Here is a 22,125-nt window from a genome sequence, read left to right as displayed (position 1 = left end):
TCATCAGCTACTGAACCAGAGAATTCGAGGCCATCCTGTTCCCATCGAGATTTACTAAAGCCTTGAAACCCAATAGGGTGCATATGAATTGGAATCAACTCTATGGCAGTACGTACCGGGTTGTTTTGGGTAATGTGGCAATTGTTTTCCACTTTCTTCTTATTCTAAACACTCACACATTATTTGTGCCTACTTTGTATCAAACCAGTTCATTCACAGTACCTAGTCACAAGGGCTAGGGAAAACAAACAAACAAACGAAAAAGCAAACAAATAGAAAGCAGCTTTGTGAAGGCATTAAAAAGAGTTCACAGACGGGAACACAGTGACATGATTCACTCTTGAACGAGTGTGCAGATGTGCTTTAGACAATTCATCTATGTATAGATTGGGATAGTAATTTTATGAGCCCACAATAAAATGATTTTAAAAATTCAAAACAGAAAAGAAAGAAAAAATCCCACTGCTTGAAATCTGTGTTTTTTTTTCAGCATTTCCCCTAAAATACCACATTCTTGACAGTTTGAAACGCAGCCGATAAGCTCTGTCTTCTTGGAGTGAGATGCCTGGAGATTGAGGATGAAAAATACTCACACACACACACACACACACACACACACACTCATACACACACAAAATGTAGTTAGAAAGGGAGTAATCAAACTATGCTTATACTATCCCCTCAGAAGCTAAACTGTTCCCTGGACCGTACATGTTCTTAGAAGATTACAAGAGGCCAGGAAATGCCAAAAGCTTTTCAGCTGTAGAATGCAAGCAGCAGACTTCAACTGCTGTCCAAGGCAAAAAACAAAGCAAAACAAAAAACGTTTATAGGGCTCTGAATCCTGTCAGGTGAAGAAAAGTTAAAACATAATTTAAGCTTGCTATTTGCCATTCCAAATGACAGTAGTTTAGAAATAGGATCCGCGAGTAGGTGATTTATCCTAAGACTTAGACAAACCAAAAAGATTGTTTTATTTTAAAAGTAATAAAAGCAAGTTCCGTTTACATGTTCAAAGTAAGTTAACTAAGAGAAATAAAGAAATTTAAAAATGATTTGTGGCAGGTCCGATCCCATGGACCTCTCACAGTGTCCCATGCGAAAGCAAACTGTCACCCCAAACCATTCCATGGCTTTACCCCCAGGGGCTTCCAGCACTGAGGCGGGTTTCACAGTAGGAAAAAAAAAGAAATTAAAATTTTAAACATGAAACGCAAAATTCATTGAATAGGCTTAATAACAGATGAGATAGTGCAAAAGCGGCCTTTAAGAAAGATCCATGAAATAATCTAAAATCAAACCACAGAAAAACATTATTAAAGACTTTGTAAGTTGTGGGTCTATATCCAGAGACATGATTCAAGTGTAGTTAGAGTCCCCAAAAATCAAAGAGGCTAGAACAAGCACAATCGAAGTATTTGAATACAAGATCAAGCCCACAGTGTGTCAAAGGGAAGATCAAGAGATCCAGTTTTAACTGCTCCAGTCAGGTTTATCATTGTGATCTCCTATAGCCAGATGTGTCCAATACGCTCTGTTGGAGCACCAGTTGATGCCCATCCCTCTGTGGATAGAGGGAAATCCCCGGGACTTATTTCCTGTGTCAATCTCACAAACGTACTTTGGGCTTCCGCTGTCATCCATACCCTTCTGCAAACCAGAATCTCACAATTTAAACTATGGTATTCCCTCACCTGGTTTTGGATTATATAATTTACAATCTGTGGGTCACAGATATTGGTGTGCTTCTTCCATGTGGACTTAGTTGACATCTCACTTAGATTGCTGCTTCTTTGGATATAATCCATTGAGACCCCAGACACTATTCTTTTTTTTAAATTGGTTTATTAGGGGCTCATACAACTCTTATCACAATTCATACATACATCAGTTGTATAAAGCACATTTGTATATTCATTGCCCTCATCATTCTCAAAATATTTGCTCTCCACTTAAGCTCCTGGCATCGGGTCCTCCATTTTCCCTTCCCTTGCCGCTCCCCTCTCCCTCATGAACCCTTGATAATTTATAAATTATTATTTTGTCATATCTTTCCCTGTCCGACATTTCCCTTCACCCACTTTTCTGTTGTCTGTCCCCCAGGGAGGAGGTCACATGTAGATCCTTGCAATTGGTTCTCCAACGCACCCTCTCTCTACCCTTCCAGTATTGCCACTCACACCCCTGGTCCTGAAGGGATCATCCACCCTGGATTCCCTGTGTTTCCAGTTGCTATCTGTACCAGTGCACATCCTCTGGTCTAGCCAGACTTGCCAGGTGGAATTGGGATATGCTAGCCAGGCACCATCTACTTTCTTCCCCACACTTTGCTTTGGCACCCATATCTTCTGTGTTTCCTTCATTAGGGTGAGTGTCTAGTAGGGCCATGTCCTACGAATTAGTTTTTCTTATATAGGAACTGGGATGATGTGTGAGCTCCAATGTCTGGCTTTTAATATTTTCTGTGTTTTTTTCATATTGGGGTTTATCTCTGATGTATTTTGTCATTTGGGGTAGCCTTCTTGAATCTTTGTTACGTGATTTTCTGAATTTTGGAACATGAAACTCAGGATAGATGATCCTATAGCGACAACAATTAGAATAAAGGTTCTTGTGGGGCCATGGGCGGAAGGAGGGAGTGCGAAGGGGAGCTGATATTAAGGAGTTCAAGAAGGAAGAAATTGTTTGGAAACTGATTGTCATACTAATAGTACAATACTGCTTGAGGTGATGTGAAACTATGAAATGATATTATGTCCGATTAGCTCCTAATAAAGTGGCTTGGGATAAAAAGGTATTTGAATAAATAATGATAAAAATTTTAACACTCAGTGATATATGATCATTGAATCCTAAGCAGTATAGATACAAAGAAAACCGTACCACAGAAAATGAATTCTGACTCCTAGAAATGTTATAGGTATGTTAATATGTGGAATTTTTTCTATATACAGTAAATATATTCTCCATAAGTAAAGGACATTAAGATATCTTAAGAAAATTAAAGTTGTTAGAGACTGCGTTGATACAAACCTAAATGAAATTCTTTAGACTGAAGAGAAATCACCAGAAGGAACCAGATCTGCAAGAAGAAACAAAGAGCACCAGGAGGAGTAAGTAAGTGCGGTGAATAGGAAACGATTTCCTCATTTTTGAAATTTCCACAAGACAACCAACTGCTTACACAGGTGCCATCAAACTCAGCTGCAGGCCATCGACAACCTTCCATCTGTCTTCGTAAATAAAGTTTAATTGGAAAGCAGCCAAACTCATTCATTTTCATAGTGTATGTGCTGCTTGTTTACTGCAATGCCAGGGTTTAATAGTTGCATCAGCGGTGCACAGAACCCAAACCAGTACCTGGCCCTTAACTCAGAAAGGTTTGCCCGCTTCCGGCTGCCGGCAAGCCAGGCCTCCACAGGAGGCGGCATCCTGGCTTCCTAGGGGCTGGAGGACTAGCTCCTAGCACCCTGCTGCTTTCCCCTGTGGCTGCTCCATTCCACCACCACCTGAGAATTGGTCCTTAGACCACACACCCTCCTGGAAAGGCGCTGCCACCTCCACAGGCCCTGGAGGAGAGCAGAGTGAGTACTACCTGCGTCACTTGGCTTGGGTGTAGTCGGCCGCCTGTCACCCTCGCTCAGGCAAAGGAAAATGGAATCCTGGGTGTGCCCGCCACTGTGTACTGAGGAAACGAGGCTGCAAAGAAAGACAGAATCCAGCTTCTCTCTCGGCCTTCGAGTTAAAGCTGATCTAGTACTGTTAAAAAGGAAAAGAAAAACAACACATTTCTGTCAGCAGAGCAGATCATATCTCTGTTGGTTGGACTGAGTGTACATGGCCACCGCCCCCTTCACTCGAGTTCCCACAATGGAGTCCTGGGTATCTGGGCCTCTTGGTGCCAATGAAACTGGACTGAAAGGAGAGGAGAGAGCACGCTGTTCGTCTTTAGACAGTGCAGCTACAGCATCAAAGATCTGGAGAAGGATCATGAAAATGTTTATTCGAATCCGCAAAATAAGCTGAGAAAGGAAGTGGATGCCCTACAAAAAAAAAAACAACAACCTGGAAATTGTAAGTAGTGCATAATTGAAATTGAAAAGTAAGGATTGATGTGAGCATTAAGTGATTTGTGTTCTAAAAGGTGTAAAAGGTGTCAAATGATCAAACCAATATGTCAATTCTCCTTTCATGTAGCAGCACCGACAAGAACAATAGCAGTTCTTCTGAAGTCTATGGAATCCATGTTAAAGTGGGGACTCCTGCCAGAATGGACTTGAACCGAAGCCGCAGGATAAAATTCTAACAGGAGTAGCATTGAGCCGCGTGACAGGAGTTAAAACCCCTTTCCCTGCTTCATAAGGAGAAGAATCCCTTTCTGTTAACCCCCTCATAGAATCTGGAACCCTTGTCAGTCCCTGCAGAGTTGTGCGCATGCGTGCACTCTTCAGCACGTGAGTAGTAGTGGTCGGGGAACATTGCTCTCTGACCCTGTTATTTCACCTATCCCAATAAACAGGATTGGATCTTAGCTTTGGGCCTTAGTGAATTTGTGTCAGTCCCCAAAGGTAGGTGGGATAAGTACAGAAAGTGATCGTTATCTTTGTGGATAAAAAATTAAAATAAAGAATAATACCCCATCTATTTTTTTAAATAAAGGTTTGCCCACAACTAGTTTAAAGCAGATATAAGCAAATGGATGTACATTTAAAATAATAAACAATTTCTGAAAGAGTGATGACAGACTGGAAAATCAAATAATTCTACTTCTAGTTTCTTAGATTTTTGAAGAGGTAGTGCAATGTTCACATTAATTAGCCTGTGTTAATTAAGGTTACTGACAGTAATATCCACCACAACCAATAGAGGAAGTAAAATATAATTTTATAAAAATATTTTGTTATAAAATAAGGTAAAAACGAAAAATAAACATTAGAAAGAACAGAATGGTAAAGAGATATAAAAGAGTGAAAATGGTAAAATAAACCCAATAATATGGATCATTACATTAAATATAAATGGAGTAATAATTCTCAAATCCTCTGTCATCCAGTCAATGTCAACTCATCGTGACCCTGTAGGACAGGGTAGACCTGCTGCTGTCAGTTTCTGAGACTGTTACTCTGTACGGAGAAGAAAGCCCAGTCTTTCTCCCACAAAGCGGTGCAAGTTTCTAACTGCTGACCTTGCACACAGCAGCCCAGTGCATAACCACTAAGTCAGCAGTCAATTCCAAACTTCTGATGGCTAAGCTCCACCCTAACCACAGGACCTTCAGTATTTCAGGGTCCCAGCCTCCTAGTTGCTGTCTCTGCGCCTAGATCTGCACTGCCTGTGCTGTTCTGACTAGTGGGCGCCCATATTGAATGTAATGATAGCTCTCTCACTAGTACCTTCCTTCTGGCTGTGGTAGTTTGCATATTCTCATGTCGTTTCTCATGAAACATTTTTCTAATGAGTTTTCTAGGTTGGCACATTATAACCACTCCAACACATTCACTTCTCTGAGACATTTAACTTACTTCTCCATTGTCTCTTTTGAAATTTAACAATATATGTTCTAGAATTTCACTTCACTTATTATGTGCTATCATTTTCCCCCTATGCTCCCAGGAGTGATCCTAGGAGAAAAAGAAATCCATATAATTCCTAGGTTACATTCTGGAATTGATGCCCTTTAGAGATGACTGATAATGTTTTGTAATATAAAATTACAGTGATATCTCTAAGGTGAACCAGAGACATATATAAACCATAGATAAATGCATGGATTTCTTGCACTTAATTCTAGCCCCAATCTAAGAACAATTAGTCCTATGACATAGTCCCACTTGATATGTGCCCTCATGAAGACATCGCTGAAGATCTGAGTGCTGACGGTACCAGGGGATCAGGAATGGGGTCTTGAAGGCTTATCTTCAAGTAAGCAGCCACCTATGTGAGGTTTCAACTAAGTCCCCAATGAAAAGCACATCAGACTGTGTGAGCCAAGGATTGTGGATAATAAAGTCCATATCCAAAGGCGGGAATTGTATCAGAGCTTAAATAGGAAACAGCTAGTTTGCAGAAGGCTATGGATGATAGTGGACGCATAAAACCCATTTGCAGTTTCCACACGTGGATTAAGACTGTGGAGAATCCCCTCTGATCATAGCTGAGGAATGTAAAGACCCTTGTTATTAAATAGAGAACATTGTGAAAGATAGAATTGGGATAAGATGCAATATTTTTCATTGATCTCCCTTTTGACTCATTTTACAGTTGTTTCACTTTTTAAAAAAGTGAAGGGAAAATACACATAAGTTAATCCCCTCTGAACATGGACCGGAGATGGGAACACCCTTGCTATCGCGCAGAATGCATTGGCAGGTGGATGTTTGCAGATGCAGTTAAGTTAAAATACAATACCTTATCATTTGATCTCCCATTTGATCCATTTTACATTTGTTCTAGTTTTTATATTTTCTTTCTTTTCTACTAATTTTATCACTTTTATTTTGTTATTGTGGTTAGTTAATTTTTAAAATGTTTTCTGTACATGAAATCCAGGATAGGTAAACCTATAGAGATAGGAACTGGATTAATGCAATGGTTCTTGGAGGAATGGCAGGAGTTGAGGAGAAATGGTGAGTTAATAACAATGAATAGAAAAAATAAGGAAAATCTTCTAAAACTGATCGTGATGATGATGGTAAATTTTTCTTGATATGATCGAATGATTGGGTTGTATGATATCTGAATTATATGCCAATAAAACTATTTTAGCAATTTCTTTTTCCTGGGAAAGTTCTCACAAAATGAGACACTCTTCTTTATTCCATCTTATATTATGGCTTCCTTGATCACATTTTAGAAACCTAATTTTAGGTATACATTTCCAGATCCCATTGGCCCATGTGACCATGTCTTGCAGATCCATGAAGAGATAGTTTATTGCTGTCTTATGAGAGCCAATCAGTGCCGAACCAGTAACACTGGGACTGAACCCTAGCCATAGATTTAGTGATCAGGAAGGAAAATGGGAGTAGATTCTGAAGAAAGCATATATTATTTTATGGAGAAGAGCCCAGAGTCACCCTGAAAAGGGTAGGAAGCTTTTAAGGAAGCGGGAGAGGTCATACCGACTGTCTTTGTGATTCTGTGTGGCTATAGGAGTCTGTTTCAGTTCAGATTGACTCTATGTACAACAAGACAAAACATTACCAAGTCCTGCATATTCTAATGGTTGACCTCATCGTCACAAACATACAAACAGAGGGTTCAGCACAACTAGAACACATGCTATGGGAGGGAGGGAAGATAACCACACAGGTCATTCTTTGCTTATCTAAATGCCCTGTTTCGCCGCCTGCCCCACTCCCAGTCTCAAATTCTAATTTTGACATAAGCGCTATTCTGCAGCTGCAAGTGTAATTAAGAACGAAACAAACCTATTCCCTTGAAGAGCAGCTCTCGTGGCACTGTCTGCGAAGTGCTGCACTGCGGTCTGCTCCGTAAAACACTGGAGAGGGCTGCTGTCAGTCAGAGTTGACTTAACAGCACTGTGTGGAGTTAATTATTCTCCAGAGATAGCCTTGACCCTGCAGCTTAGCCTCTCTGCTGTGCACAGGGAAAAATAAGGTACATTTCTATGCTACCATTGGGGCCTTTTTGCTTTCATCCTTAGTTTACATTTGGCTATAGCTCACTCTCAGTTTTTCTTTACCTTGGTCCAGAGCTCAATGAAACCACCCGGTTCTATTGTTCTTGTGCTTACCCTGTAATGTTTCTCAAATGTTTAATAGATTATCGTAGTTGAGGCACATTTTCCCCATTAATATTCCAATCCAATTCACCACTGGTGAAAGTGGTGACATCTCAGCTATTGTTGGTTGTTTGCCAGAGGTTACAAATTGTTGGTGGCAAAGTGGTTAATCATTTGGTAGCTAGATCTGAGGTCAGCAATAAAGATGTGGTGTGGTGTTAATAAACCCGAGACAAGGGAAAAACAAGTGACCCAAATCGGTGGCGAGGAAGGTGTAGGAGGCCTGGTAGGGCATGATCAAGGATAATGTAACCAAGAGGAATTGCTGAAACCCAAATGAAGACTGAACATGATAGTGGGACAAGAGGAAAGTCAAAGGAAATAGAGGAAAGTGCTAGGAGGCAAAGGGCATTGATAGAGGTCTAAATAAAAGCATGTACATATGTAAATATATTTATATATGAAGATGGGGAAATAGATCTATGTGCGTATATTTATAGGTTTAGTATTAAATTAACAGAAGGACTTTGGGCCTCCACTCAAGTACTCCCTCAATGCAAGAATACTTTCTTCTATTAAATTGGCAATCTATGATGTTCACCTTCCTGACATAACCGCTAAAGACAAATGGGTGCATAAGCAAATGTGGTGGAGAAAGCTGATGGTGCTGGCTATCAAAAGAGATAGTGTCGGGGGTCTCAAAGGCTTGAAGGTAAACAAGTGGCCATTTAGCTCAGAAGCAACAAAGCCCACATGGAAGAAACACGCCAGCCTGTGTGATCACAAGGTGTCAAGGGATCAGGTATCAAGCATCATCAGAACAAAAAAATCTTACCATAGTGAATGAGGGGGGAGTGCAGAGTGGAGACCCAAAGCCTGTTTGTAGGCCACTGGACATCCCCTCACAGAAGGGTGTCAGGGAGAAGACAAGCCAGTCAGGATGTACTGTAGCAACGATGAAACATACAACTTTCCATTAGTTCCTAAATGCTTCTCCCTTGCCCCCCACTATCATGACCCCAATTCTACCTTACAAATCTGGCTAGACCAGACGATGCACACTGGTACAGATGGGAACTGGAAACACAGGAAATCCAGTGTGGATGATTCCTTCAGGACCAGTGGTATGAGTGGCGATACTGGGAGGGTAGAGCGAGAGTAGGTTGGAAAGGGGGAACTGATTGTAAGGATCTACATGTGACCTCCTCCCTGGGGGATGGACAACAGAAAAATGGGTGAAGGGAGACATCAGACAGTGCAAGATATGGCAAAATAGTAATTTTTAAATTATCAAGGGCTCATGAGGGAGTGGGGAGCAGGGCGGGAGGGGAATATGAAGAACTGATGCCAGGGGTTTAAGTGGAGAGCAAATGTTTTGAGAATGATGAGGGCAATGAATGTACAAATGTGCTTTACACAATTGATGTATGTATGGATTGTATTAAGAGTTGTATGAGCCCCTAATAAAATAATTTTTAAAAGATGTATTAATCAGCTTCCATAATGGTTTACAGTTGAAAACCTTATATAGCAATTCTACCCTGTCTTATAGAATCACTGGGAGTCAGAATCCACTCAAGGATGACATATTTGTGTGTGTGTTTTGTTGTTGTTTGGTTATCAATAATCCACCTACCATCAGTGTATGATTCACTCCATCTTAATGGGCTTCCTGTGGATAGTTTAGCAGCAAGTGATCCAGCTAAAAAAATCCCACCTTCCTTTCTATTGCCCTTGATCACCTAGGAACCCACTGTTATCACTTAGAGACAGACTCTTTGACAAAGGTCAGTATGCCTGAAAAGTTTCCTTGTTTTTAGTGTGCTTGGGATAAACACCTACTAAAGAAAGGGAAAGGAGCAGAAGTTAACTGTTGAAATATATGCGTCAGTCAACTACAAAAAATTAGGGTTAGAATTGCTCTTCAGAGTTATCCTGGCCTGGTGCAAGTTAGCCAGGACTTTCATGCGCTCTTATCAAACAGTCTCTGAATATAGACCGCTCCAATAAGAGTCTTGACATTGGGCAAGGTAGGGTTCAGTAACAGATGTAATTCCTAACCTCATGGATTGCTCTAGGCTGTCTACTAACAATATTCCCAGCAACTCAATCAATAAGTCTTTTCACTGAAGGAGATGTTTGCGGTGTATCACAGAGGTCATTGCCACCTGTACCTCAAGGTGATAGAAAGATAAAAGCGCCTGCACCTTTCAGTTCTGAAAACACCTGTTTTGGAAATCTTTATTTAAATTATTTGTTGTTTTATGCAAAAAGGTTGGTTTCTTCATGCAAGGCTAACTGCATGTCTAGATAATTTTAGCTAAACCCATTCAACTGATGGGGGAGTGTCATGGACTGAATTGCATTCCTCCCAAAATGGTTCAATCCTGGGGCGGGGAATCTTCTGGTTATATTAATGAAATCAGACTTGAGTCAGGTGAGTCCTAAACTTACTCTGTTTTGAATGGAGTCTTATCAAAAAGAGAATGCAGACATGGAAAGAGTCACACCTGGGAGGAAACACCCTGTGGCAATACCAGGAGCCTCATCAAGACCAGGATTGCTAAGAAACCCCCAGATCACAGAAGCTAAAAGAAAGAAGGAAGGCTATTCTGGAGCAGACACAAGATAGGCCTGCCAATTTCCTGCATTCCGACTTTTTGTCTCGCAAAATCTGAGACGACACATTTCTATTCTTTAAGCCACCTACTTGTGGCTTTGCTTTGTTTTGATTTTAGAGCAATAGCAGGAAACTAAGACAGGAGGGATAAAAGGATAGGCTAACATGTTGTAGGCAAGGGCATATTTGTCAAAAAAAACGCACACACACAAAAAAACAAACAGTGTGTGAGAGCACATATCTTTTGAAGATTTAAGCATGTCCAGTGTGGGTACCAGACTGAAATGAAATAAAGCTGTAGAAGGAAGCAGGACTGGGAGCCCAGGGTGTCATTTTCATTTTATAATGGAGTTGACTTTATCCCAAAGCCAATGGGAAGCAATCACAAGGTTTTAAGCAGTAAAGTGATAGAATACGATTTGGGCTTCTGAAACACCCCCTTAATTCCACAAAGGAGCTTATCACAAAGGGGGCAAGGCAAGCAACAGGCGGACACTTTAGGAAGCAATTTCTGTCATCCTGGGAAAGGGGGCTTGGACTCGTGTGATGGTTAAGGATTGGTGGCAACGTGGCTGGCCTAGTATCCTCAGGAACTTAGGAAGCAGAACCTTCCCCATAAGGTGCAGGTCCCAGCCTGATGATCTCTCCCTGGAAGTGGAAACTATTGTATATCTAGACATAGAGTTTTTAGAAAATTCACTCCCTCTCTCTTTGTGTTGGTTTAGATGCTGCATCCCCCCCCATCGACCTCCAGTTCTCTGGATTTGAACCAATAGCCCTCCATATTGCCAGCTGATGCAGGGAGTCCTGGTAATGCATTGATTACACCTTGGGCTGTGATCTGAATGGTCAGCAGTTCAAACTCACCAGCAACCCTGAAGAAGAAAGACTGGGCTATCTACTCCAGTAAACAGTTAGTCTGGGTACACCACAGGGGTCACTGTGAGTTAGCATTGAACTCCATGGCATTGCGTTTAGAATTTCTTGTTTTTGTTAGGGTCCTACCATAACCTCCGATCTGCATTGAGCCTCTGCATCATCAACCATAGTCTTCCTGCTTCCGCTTCCTCCTCCCTGGTTCCTCAGCCCCTGCAGATCTGTGATTCCAGAAAAACTTCCAGCTTGATATCTGACATATGAACATAAACCAAACTGGACTTAACCTGTTCTGTTAGTGGCCTGAGAGCGCCTCCAGAGAAGCAAGAGGCGTTTACTCCAGTGAAGAGTTAGTCTCCAAGCCCCTGTCCAGTAGGCTTGCTAAAAGTCAGGGAGGACTGGATGGCGCTGAGTTTGTGATTTCGGTTTGGCTTCGGTGGAGTAGTGGGGTAGGAGTTGAACTGCTAGCAGCACGGTCTGTACTTTGAACTCACTGACACAGAGTTAATGATTTAATAAGGTCTCTAGCCATAATCCCATAATTGGTATGTTATAAATTTATGTTTTATATCTGCGATTATAATCCCACTTTGAAGGGAGTTCTATGATATACTTATGAACTGGGTTAAAGGGGCATGTATTCTGAGTCTTCAACTTGCAAGCAGTTGTAAACAAAGTTACCACCCTCTGTTATCGTGGGGACATGGGAGGCTGGAAGGCAAAAACCACACATCCATCAAAGCCATTCCTCTGTATAAGTGCCATCTCAGAAGCAGACAGAGAGAGAGACATCCCAGGACCATCAAGGAGGAAGAGCCACTGGTGGAAGATGTTCGAGAGCTCTGTCTGAAGGGGCAAAAGCAGAAATCAAAGAGACCAGAGGCAACTTCACAGAGAGCATAGGACAGAGTCAAGGCAATGAGACTATGAAGTAGAGTAATGAGCTGGCTTCCTGGCCCAGGAGACGACGGTCAAAGGAGCACATGACTGAGGGCCTGAGGCTAGAGAGAGACTTGGCTACTGTCTGAGGAGAGGCACGGCTGTGGATAAAAGATGCTGTCCATAATGTGCTCTGATTCTGGCTTTTGGTAACCTACTAACTTCTCTGATAAACCGCCCTAAGTGTGAGTTTTGTCTGTATGGCAAGGAATTGTTGAACCTAGTAGAGAAGTGGGGTGACAGAGGAGGAATGATTGGTTTCAGAATAGGGTAAAGAAGTTTGGGGGGTAGAGGCATGTCTGAATGTCTGATCTCTGGCAATAGATGTTGGACTGTTGAGAAGCTGGACACTCCTTTTTGTAGACAGAGGAAGTCAGATATGAGACCCCTGCCACCCCCACCCCCACCCCAACCATCACCACCACCCACTTTCACATCTAGTAACAAGCAATCTGACAGAGAAGGGGGTGCTGTGAATTAGAATCCACTTGATGGCACTGGTTTCGTTTTTGTTCTTTCTTTTGTACCTCAATTTTCAAAGCTGTAAACTGGAATTAAGAATAGTATCTCCAGCTTTGCAAGAGCAAACAAGTTAACACAAGAAAGTTACAAGCATACCCATTAAAACTCCTCAATAAACATCAGGCAAGATGAATGTTGGGGACTTGACTCTGATTTCTGAGGGAGCCCTGGTGGCTTCCTGGTTATGCATTGGGCAACTAACCACAAGCCAGTGTTTCCTTACTGTCTTTAAGAAGAGCACATTTCCAGTAATACTTCTCATAAATTTTAGAAGTTATGAAGCAATACTATTAATTCCTAGACTCGTTAGTGTCACATGTTACCATGCATGTTGGCATTGTCAGCTAAGTATCAGATTGCTAACCACAGTCAGCAGTTCCAGTCACTCTCTAGAGGAAGAGTGGGCAATCTCCCCTGGACAGCTTTACAGTCCTGCTAGAAACCCTGTATGGGCTGTCATAAGTAGGAATCAACTTATGGCCATGGGGTTGTACCTACAATATCTTCTCCCACAATAATGACTATTGTAAGATATTATCATGTCTGTTGACTCAAAAAGAACTCATCTGTGATACTAGAGCAGAACTGCCTCTTGGGTCTGCAAGATTTTGTGATCTTTATCCATGGAGATATCCAGGTTCTCCCATAGAATTCCTGGATGGAATCTAATCGCCACCCTTTCAGCTAGCAGTTGAGTGCTTAACTACTCCATCACCAGAGTCTAACTGTCTTTGACAAAGTACAGCCAGAAAGTTCCTTGGAAGCAAGGAGGGCAAGATTGGTCCTATGTACTTTGGACATGTTGCCAGAACAAGAATATCATACTTAGTAGAGAATGACAAAAGAGAGATAGAACTGTTTGAGAGAGAGAGAGGGGGAGAGAGAGAGAGAGAGAGAGAGAGAGGAAGAAGAAAGAGAGAGAGGAAGAAGAAGAAGAAGAAGAAGAAGAAGAAGAAGAAGAAGAAGAAGAAGAAGAAGAAGAAGAAGAAGAAGAAGGAGAAGGAGAAGGAGACGGCTTACCACAATGGATGCAACAATAAGTTCAAATATAATAGGGATGGTATGAAATTGGGCAATGTTACATTTTTTACACATAGGGTTACTATTCTTTGAAATCCACTCAATAGCACCTAACAACAACAGCAGTGAGAACTGCATTGACCATAGCACATGTATCATTTTCACTATTTTCTTTAACTTACTCAGAGTAGAATTTTTCATAAATACTTTATTTCTCTAATTCTTGACTCATTCAGTTTGTTTCATTCTACTAATGTATAGGAATTTCATCACATTTAAACAAGGACATTGGCATATTTATTCATGTCTATGGTTAAAAAAATTACAGTATGATGCTTGCTGAACTCACTTCAAATTTCTTCCTACAGATCCAAGACAAGCACGCAGTGTTCCCAGACACTGGCTCACTTCCCTAGTTAAATTTATGTTTACACACTCTCAGATGATTATTTCATTCTTTCTCTCCCCTAATCTTCCACTCTCATCCTCTACATTCCATAGTCTCAACTAATAATCTCATCATTTTGATTCATAGAAAAATTAGCTTGAAATATCATATTTTGTCCTATTTTAATAATTTCCACCATAAATGCCCTAAATGCCAATGTTCGTCTTTCCAGTCTCTTGTGCATTACTTACTATTTTAGGTAACTGGCCTCAGGGGAATCCTGGTTTTCTACCCATTGTGCCTTACCAAGGATTTCACTTCTTTAATCACTTTTTTCTCTACTCATCCATTTCCCTTATTTATTGGATTACTCCCTCAAGTATTTAAACATAGCTTAATATCTCCCACTTCAAATGAAAGACTTTCCTTGATCTTGCCCTCCACCAAATATTGAACAATTACTCTGCTCTGCAAGAGAAATATCCACATCAATCCTCTCTTCTTTCTCAACCTACTCAAAGTATGCTTTCATTGTATCACTTAACATATCAGACCATTGCCTGTTTCTAGAAATATTATTTTTAAAGTTTTATGGTAGTAAAGCTTTTAATAAGCCAAAAAGTGATAAATGTAATATGGAAGATGATTTTTGTTTTACATAAAATTCAGCCATTCAGTGTCCCAGGGACATAGTCCCTATTCTTCTGATGAACCACCATGCAGGAAGAAAACATCCTAGAAGAATTCCTAAGGTGAACTGTGGAAAGACCATTAACTCACCACTGATCAATCAGTGTGTTGTACTGTGGTGGCTGAAAGCAATGTCACTGGAATTCCAAACACCAGCAGGGTCACCACGAATGAGCATCTTTCAGCAGAGCATCCAAACTAAGAACACACTACAAAAGATAAATAGGCTGTCCACTTCTGAAGAATTAGCCACTGGAAACCATATGAATAGAGGCAGAAACTTGTCAGCTACTGAAAACATCATGAATCACATAAGAAGAGTGTCTGATACAGTGCCAGAAGATGAGCTGCTCAGGTCGTACGGCACTAAAAGCAGAGTCAACCATATGCTGTTGATACCGTCAAGTCCTCAGGTCCTTCATTTGTGGATGGAACACGAGTCAAAATGAAACAGCTGCACACATCTATTAATAATTGGAACTTGGAATGTATGAAAATTAAATCTAAGATAATTGGAGATAGTAAAAAATGAAATGAAATCCATAAAGATTGATATTTTAGGTATTAATAAGCTCAAACAGGCTAATGTTGGCCATTTTGAATCAGATAGTCTTTATGATTTACTATGTTGGGAACCACAAACTGAAGAGGAATCATGTCACATTCATCATCAAAAAAGACATTTCAAGATCTGTCTCTGTGGGCATTGGATCTCTATCAAGTATCCCCTCAATGCAAAAACATTGTGTTCTAATAACTGACATTCTGTGATGCTCACCTTCCCCGACATGAATGCTGAAGTCAAAATGGGTTCATAAGCAAATGTGGTGAAGAAAGCTGATGGTGCCCGGCTATTAAAAGATATAGTATCTGGGATCTTAAAGACTTGAAGCTAAACAAGTGGCCATCTAGCAGGGAAGCAACAAAGCCCACATGGAAAAAGCACACCAGCCTGCCTGATCACAAGGTGTCAATGGGAAAAGGTAGTAGGCATCAGAAGATCCCAACAAACAAATATATCGATGCAAATGAAGGGGGTTGGAGTAGAGACCCAAAGCCCATCTGTAGGTAATTGGACATTCTCTCACAGAAAGGTCACACAGAAAGAATGAGACAGTGTGCAGCACTGGTGGAACACACAACATTCCTCTAGTTCTTTAATGCTTCCTTCTCCCCACTATCATGACCCCTGTTCCACCTGACAAGTCCAACTAGACTAGAACTTGTACACTGGTATCAATAAGGGGTCTTGACACACAGGATTGAGGACAGATAAACTCCTCGCGAACAGCAATGGGAAAAACGATACCATGAGGGCAAGGGAATGTGGGGGAAGAAGGGAGAGAAAGGAGGAAGTGATCACAGTGACGCATAATCCCTCCCTGCCTTGGAGAATGAGCAACAATAATGTGGACAAAGGGAGACAGTGGGTGGTGTAAGATGTGAAAATAATAATTGATAATTTATCAGGGATCCAGGAGGGTGGAAGGTTAGGGGAGGGAGGGGAAAAAAAGAAGAGCTGATATTAAGGGTTCAAACAGAAAGAAAATATTTTGAAAATGACGGCAACGTATGTACAAAGGTGCTTGCTACAACTGATATACAGATTGTTATAAGAATCGTAAGAGTCCCCAATAAAAAGATTTATTTATATATAAAAATATCTGTCTGTGATACTGTCTGTGCTGAGATAAAATCTGTCTGTATACAAGGAAATCCAGTTAATACATCTATTATTCAAATTTATACACCAACCACTAAAGCTAGTGGTGCAGAAATGGAAGAATTTTACCAATGACTTCTGTCTGCAATTGATCAAGCATGAAATCAAGATGCATTGAGAGTTACTGGCAATTGGAATGCAAAAGTTGGAAACAAAGGAAAAGAGCAGTATTGGAAAATATGTCCTTGATGTAGACACGAAGACAGAGGTCAAATGATAGAATTTGTAAGAATAACAACCTTTTCGCCACAAATACCTTTCTTCAACAACACAAAAGGCAGTTATAGATGTGGACTTTTCCAGATAAAATACACATAAATCAAAATGACTATTCCTGTGGGAAGAGGTAATGGAGAAGCTTCATCTCAGCAACTAAAACCACCCCAGGGGTCAGCATGGAGCCAGCAATGGCTCATGTGTAAATCCCGGTTGAAGCTGAAGAAAATGAAAGCAAGTGTATGGGAGCGAATATATAACCTGGAGCATATTTCCCCTGAAGTTTGAGAACATCTCCGAAAGTTATGTGGCTTATTGAATGCTAATGACAGAGACATGATGCCTTATGGGATGACATCAAGAATATCAGACATGAAGAAAGCAAAAGGGCACTAAAAAGACAGAAAAGAAATAAAACCTCAAAGTAGATGTCTGAAAAATGTCTGAAACTTGCTCTTAATCACAAGGTAGTGGAAACAAATGGAGGAGATGATGAAGTCAAAGAGGTGAGCAGAAAATTCCAAAGGGCAGGTCAAGAAGACAAAGTAAAATATTATAATGAAATGTGCAAAGACGTAGAGTTAGAAAATCAAAATGGAAGAACATTCTCAGCATATCTTAAACTGAAGAAAAAGTTCTACCCTGGAGTTGCAATACTGAAATTTCTATAGGGAAAATATTGAATGGTGCAGGAATCCTCAAGAGAAGATGGAAAGAATATACACAGTCACTCTACCAAAAAGAACTAGCCAAAATTCATTCATTTCCACAGATGGCATATGACCAAGAACCAGTGGTACTGAAGGAAGAAGTCCAATCTGTACTAAAGATGTTAGCTAAAACCAAGTGTCCAAGAGTTGATGCAATACAAAAGGATATGTTTTGACAAGCTAATGGAAGCACTCACTGCTCTATGCCAATAAATTTGGAAGACAGTCACTGGACTAACTGGAAGAGATTTATATTTGTAACCATTCCAAAGAAAAGTGACCTTATAGAACAGTCAGATTATAGAACAAAATCATTCATATCACATGCAAGTAAAATTTTGCTGAAGATCAACAATCATTGCACCAATCCATTGACAGGTAAATATCAGATATTCAGGTCAGGTCCAGAATATGACATAGAACAAGGAGCATACTTGCTGATGTCAGATGGATCTCGGCTTAAAGCACAGAACACCAGAGAGAGGTTTCTTTGGGTTGAATTGACTATGCCAATACTGTTTACTGTGGATCTTAACAGACTGTGGAAAGCATTGAGAAGAATGGAAATTCCTAAAACTTCATTAGTTCATGTGGAACCTCTACATAAGACTGGAGACTGCTGGGCCAAAATAAAAGGGAATCTTTCATAGTTTACATACCTAACAAAGTTTATTTTGAGGTTGCATTGTTTCATTATACTTGTTCTATCTGTGTGCTGAGCAGATAAGCCGAGAAGCTGGATCCTATGAAGAAGAATGTGGCATCAGGACTGGAGGAAGACCAGGGACTGGGGTGGGAAAACTGACAGCGAACAGATGGCAGTGAGTGGGGAGAGGGGACAAAAATGGAGTGTTTAACAGAAAAAAAAATAACATAAAAAAAACTTAAATTGCTCCATAGGATTTTAGATAGTCTCATTTTTCTACAGCTGAATGGGTTTGAACCATTGACCTTCCAGTTAGCAGCCCAACACAGCCTCCTGTACCACCAGGGCACCTTGATATTTTTGGCACCTTTCTAACCCATAACCTTTAATCTCACACATCTTTTCTCTCAATTGATAAACATTAGGTGGCAGGTGGGGCAGATTTGGTACCATAAATCTGGAGCAAAGTTTGGGGCAAGAGGAAAATTTGAAGACCATCAGAAGGGAAGCGAAAACTGATGAGCTGAAAAATTGAGGACATTTGCAGAGCATTTTGATCAGGAAAGAACAAAGTGAAAGCTCTCACGGCAGAGTTAGCCACCAAGAAGCTGACCCAAGCACAGGCCGCTGTAGGTCTCACCCTGAAAAACCCTTGGTGGTGCATTGGTTACACGTTTGGCTACTAAGCCAGGGTCAGTAGTTTGAAACCACCAGCAAGTTTTCTAGAGAAAGGTAAAGAGGTGTTCTACTCCCATGAGGCGTTACAGTGCAGTAGAATCACAGGGGCTGTTATATTCTGTCGTATAGAGTTGCTATGAGTCTGAATCCCCAGATAACAATGACTTTGGATTTTGGTTCACCATTAAAAACAAATTAAAACGCAATCATAAAGAGAATTTTGACTCATAAAATCCGATATATGGTTTTATAGACTGTCAATTGACAGAGCAGAAAGCTTCATCTTTCTTTTGTGGAATGGCTGGTGCCATTTGACCCTCCCACTGTGTGGGTAGCAGGTTGTATAGCTACGTTACAAGCCAAAGAAACGTCCGCAAAACCCAAACACCTGGGAAAAGCAGGATTTACATTTGCCTTTCAGAAATCACGCTCAGTGGTAGGCCCACAGCTTTTCCGTGATCCAGGCCAGCCGTGCACCCCAGGCACGGGCACAGACACAGGGACCAGTGCCTACTGGGTTTGTCAAGCTTTCCAACTGGAGTTAAACTCCTTGAAATGATGCCCATTGAGAATGCCCTGATTAACACCTTTACTGCTCCATTACATGAATTTCCTCTTAATTTAACCTGGAATTGATTATATTAAAACTATTAACCAATTTCCTGAAGACACAGCCAAAAGTCAGTCATTTTATTTTCTCTTTTCTCCCCAAACTCACTTGTACATATGAAGCCAATTGTCATTCAGTGATGCGGAAATAAAAATAAAATTAAATAACCTTATCTCCCTTCTGCATTTTTTTCAGATTGTGCTCAAGTTTTTCAATGTTACCCAAAAGACAACATCTTGCTCTGAGTAATTTTATTTTATTTTTTAATATCCCAGAAACTGACTTTAGGATTCAGTGCATGAAAAGGCAAAGCTTCCTTTGTTTATACCGAAATGAAAGTTGCTCATGAAAACAAAAGAAAAAAAAGTGCTTGAATGCTTTCCTTTTATCAAGGCCACTGAAAACAAGGAGAACTGGAAAGCAGCAGCAGCAGCAGCAGCAGCAGCAGCAGCAGCAGCAGCAGCAGCAGCAGCAGTGACAGCCCTGGTGGCACAGGGCTAAGAACTCTATTCCTAACTGGAAGATGGGCAGCACAGATCTCTCCAATGGCTCTGCTGGAGACAGACCCAGCCGTGTGCTCAGTAAACATTACAGCCTCAAAAGCACTGTGGGGTAGTTTTACTCTGTTTGTGGGGTTGTTATGAGTTGGAATAGACTTGATGGCAACAAAGAAGATTTTTAAAAAGGGTTCTTATGAGTCAAATACTTTTATGGGGAGCTCTTACATCTCATCACATTCCGTACATTCATCCACTGTGCCAAGCACATTTGCACATATGCTGCCATCATCATTTTCAAAGCATTTTCTTCCCCCTTGAGCCCTTGATATCAGCCCCTCGTTTTCCCGCATCCTCTCCTGCCCACCCTCCCTCCTGAACTCTTGATAAGTTAGAGATTATTATTTTCTTATCTTACATTGCCCTCTGTCACCCTTCATCCACTTTTCCATTGTTTGGAGGGGGTAATATGTTGATTCTTGTGATTGATTCCCTTCTCCCACCACCTTCCCCTAATCCTCCTGGTGTCTCTATCCTCATTGTTGGCCCTGAGGGGTTTATCTCTCCTGGATTCCCTGTGTTGCAGGCTCTTTTCTTTAGCAGTGTACATGTTCTGGTCTAATCTGATGTGTAAGATAGAATTGAGGTCTTGAGGTCATGATAGTGGGGGGAAGGAAGCATTGAAGAACTATAGGAAAGTTGTGTGTTTTATCGTGCTGTTCTACACCCTTAAGGTCAATGTTGCAGGGAGGAATCACTAAACCCAAATGAAGGCCGAACATGATGGTGGGCAAGAGGAAATTAGAAGGAGATAGAGGAAAGAACCAGGAGGCAAAGGAAATGTATAGAGGTCTAAATATAGGCATGTACGTATGTAAATATATTTATATGTAATGAGAATGGAATAGATCTATGTACTTATATCAATATGCTAAGGATTAAGGTTGCAGATGGACATTGGGACTTGATTCAAGTACTCCTTCAACACAAAAACACTGTGTTCTAACAATCCAGCATTCTGTAATGCTCACCTTCTCAACATGATTGCAAAGACAAAATGGGTGCAAAAGCAAATGTGATGAAGAATGCTGATGGTGCCCAGCTATCAAAATATATAGCATCTGGGGTCTTAAGGGCTTGAAGATAAACAAGCGACCATCTATCTGAGAAGCAACAAAACCCACATAGAAGAAGCATACCAGTCTGTGTGATCATGAGGTGCCAATGGGATCAGGTACCTAAGACCAGAATAAAATCATACCCAATGTGAATGGGGATGGGGGGGAGCAGTGGAGATCCAATGCCCATTAGTATACAATTGAACATACCCTCACAGAAGGGTCGCAAGGAAGAGACGATTTTTTAAAAGGTATAAAATCTTAGAGCCATATGTCATCTCTGTTCTCATAAATTCATGCCCTACCTAGAATTATCCTCTACCAATTTAGAGACCATTTCAATCATTTCAACCCATCTTACACATAAGATGTTTTCTGAAATCACCACTGTACTTTTAGTCAGTGTCACAGAAGGCAGTCCATCTAAGATTCATTAATTCACCCATTCATTTATTATTTTATTCAACAAACTAATTACAGTCCTTGCTGGGAGCCAGATGCTAGAGAAACAAAGGACCGATTCATTCACTCTTTTATAATATTCTAGGTGATGAGCCTAATCTATTTTTTTCATGTGTCTTTAAAACATTATTTTACATATTATTTTAGGAATTTCTCTATTCCATTTGGGCTTTCAGTTGTGTAATTTATCATTATGCATACTACCCAGGGAAACTATACATGTTTCCTCCTTTTTCAGTTTCTATTTTAGAATTACTTCTACCTTTTCATTCTTTATTTTTTTTGCAAATCCTTCTCTTTTCTCTGGATCAGAAATCTATTTATTTTCAAAATCTTTTGGTAGAATCTGCTTTCCATTTTGTTGGTCTTCTTTATTGTTTTGTTTTCTGAACTACATTGACTTTTCAATATTTTTTTGTTTCTTTGTGTTTTCATCTGTTTTTGTTTTCAACTTTCATGAATTGAATGCTAAATTCACTTACCATTCACCATTCTTCTCTTCCTGTTACATTTATGAAGAACCTGAAATGCCTCTTTAAACACTGGCTTAGTCCATCCCATAAATTTGACTTTGAATATGTTTATTATCTTTCGTTTTCAATCCTTCTTAATTTTCTTTTATGTTTTCCTTTAATCCCAAGATTATATAGTAGTTGTTACTTTCCT

The 22,125-nt window shown here is 40.5% G+C and overlaps 1 non-coding gene across 1 annotated transcript; it reads left to right on the top strand.

The window, feature by feature from the left end:
- Window positions 1–1,045: 1,045 nt before the first annotated feature.
- LOC142455864 (small nucleolar RNA SNORA42/SNORA80 family) lies at window positions 1,046–1,177 on the top strand. Its single transcript, XR_012785976.1, has one exon. It is a non-coding gene; the product is annotated as a small nucleolar RNA SNORA42/SNORA80 family (small nucleolar RNA).
- The last annotated feature ends 20,948 nt before the right edge of the window (window positions 1,178–22,125 follow it).

The sequence above is a fragment of the Tenrec ecaudatus genome, chromosome 8 (genome assembly GCF_050624435.1).
Source record: "Tenrec ecaudatus isolate mTenEca1 chromosome 8, mTenEca1.hap1, whole genome shotgun sequence".
Taxonomy (NCBI): Eukaryota; Metazoa; Chordata; class Mammalia; order Afrosoricida; family Tenrecidae; genus Tenrec; species Tenrec ecaudatus.
Note: the sequence above shows the minus strand (reverse complement) of the source record. Positions and strands in the feature narration are given on the sequence as shown.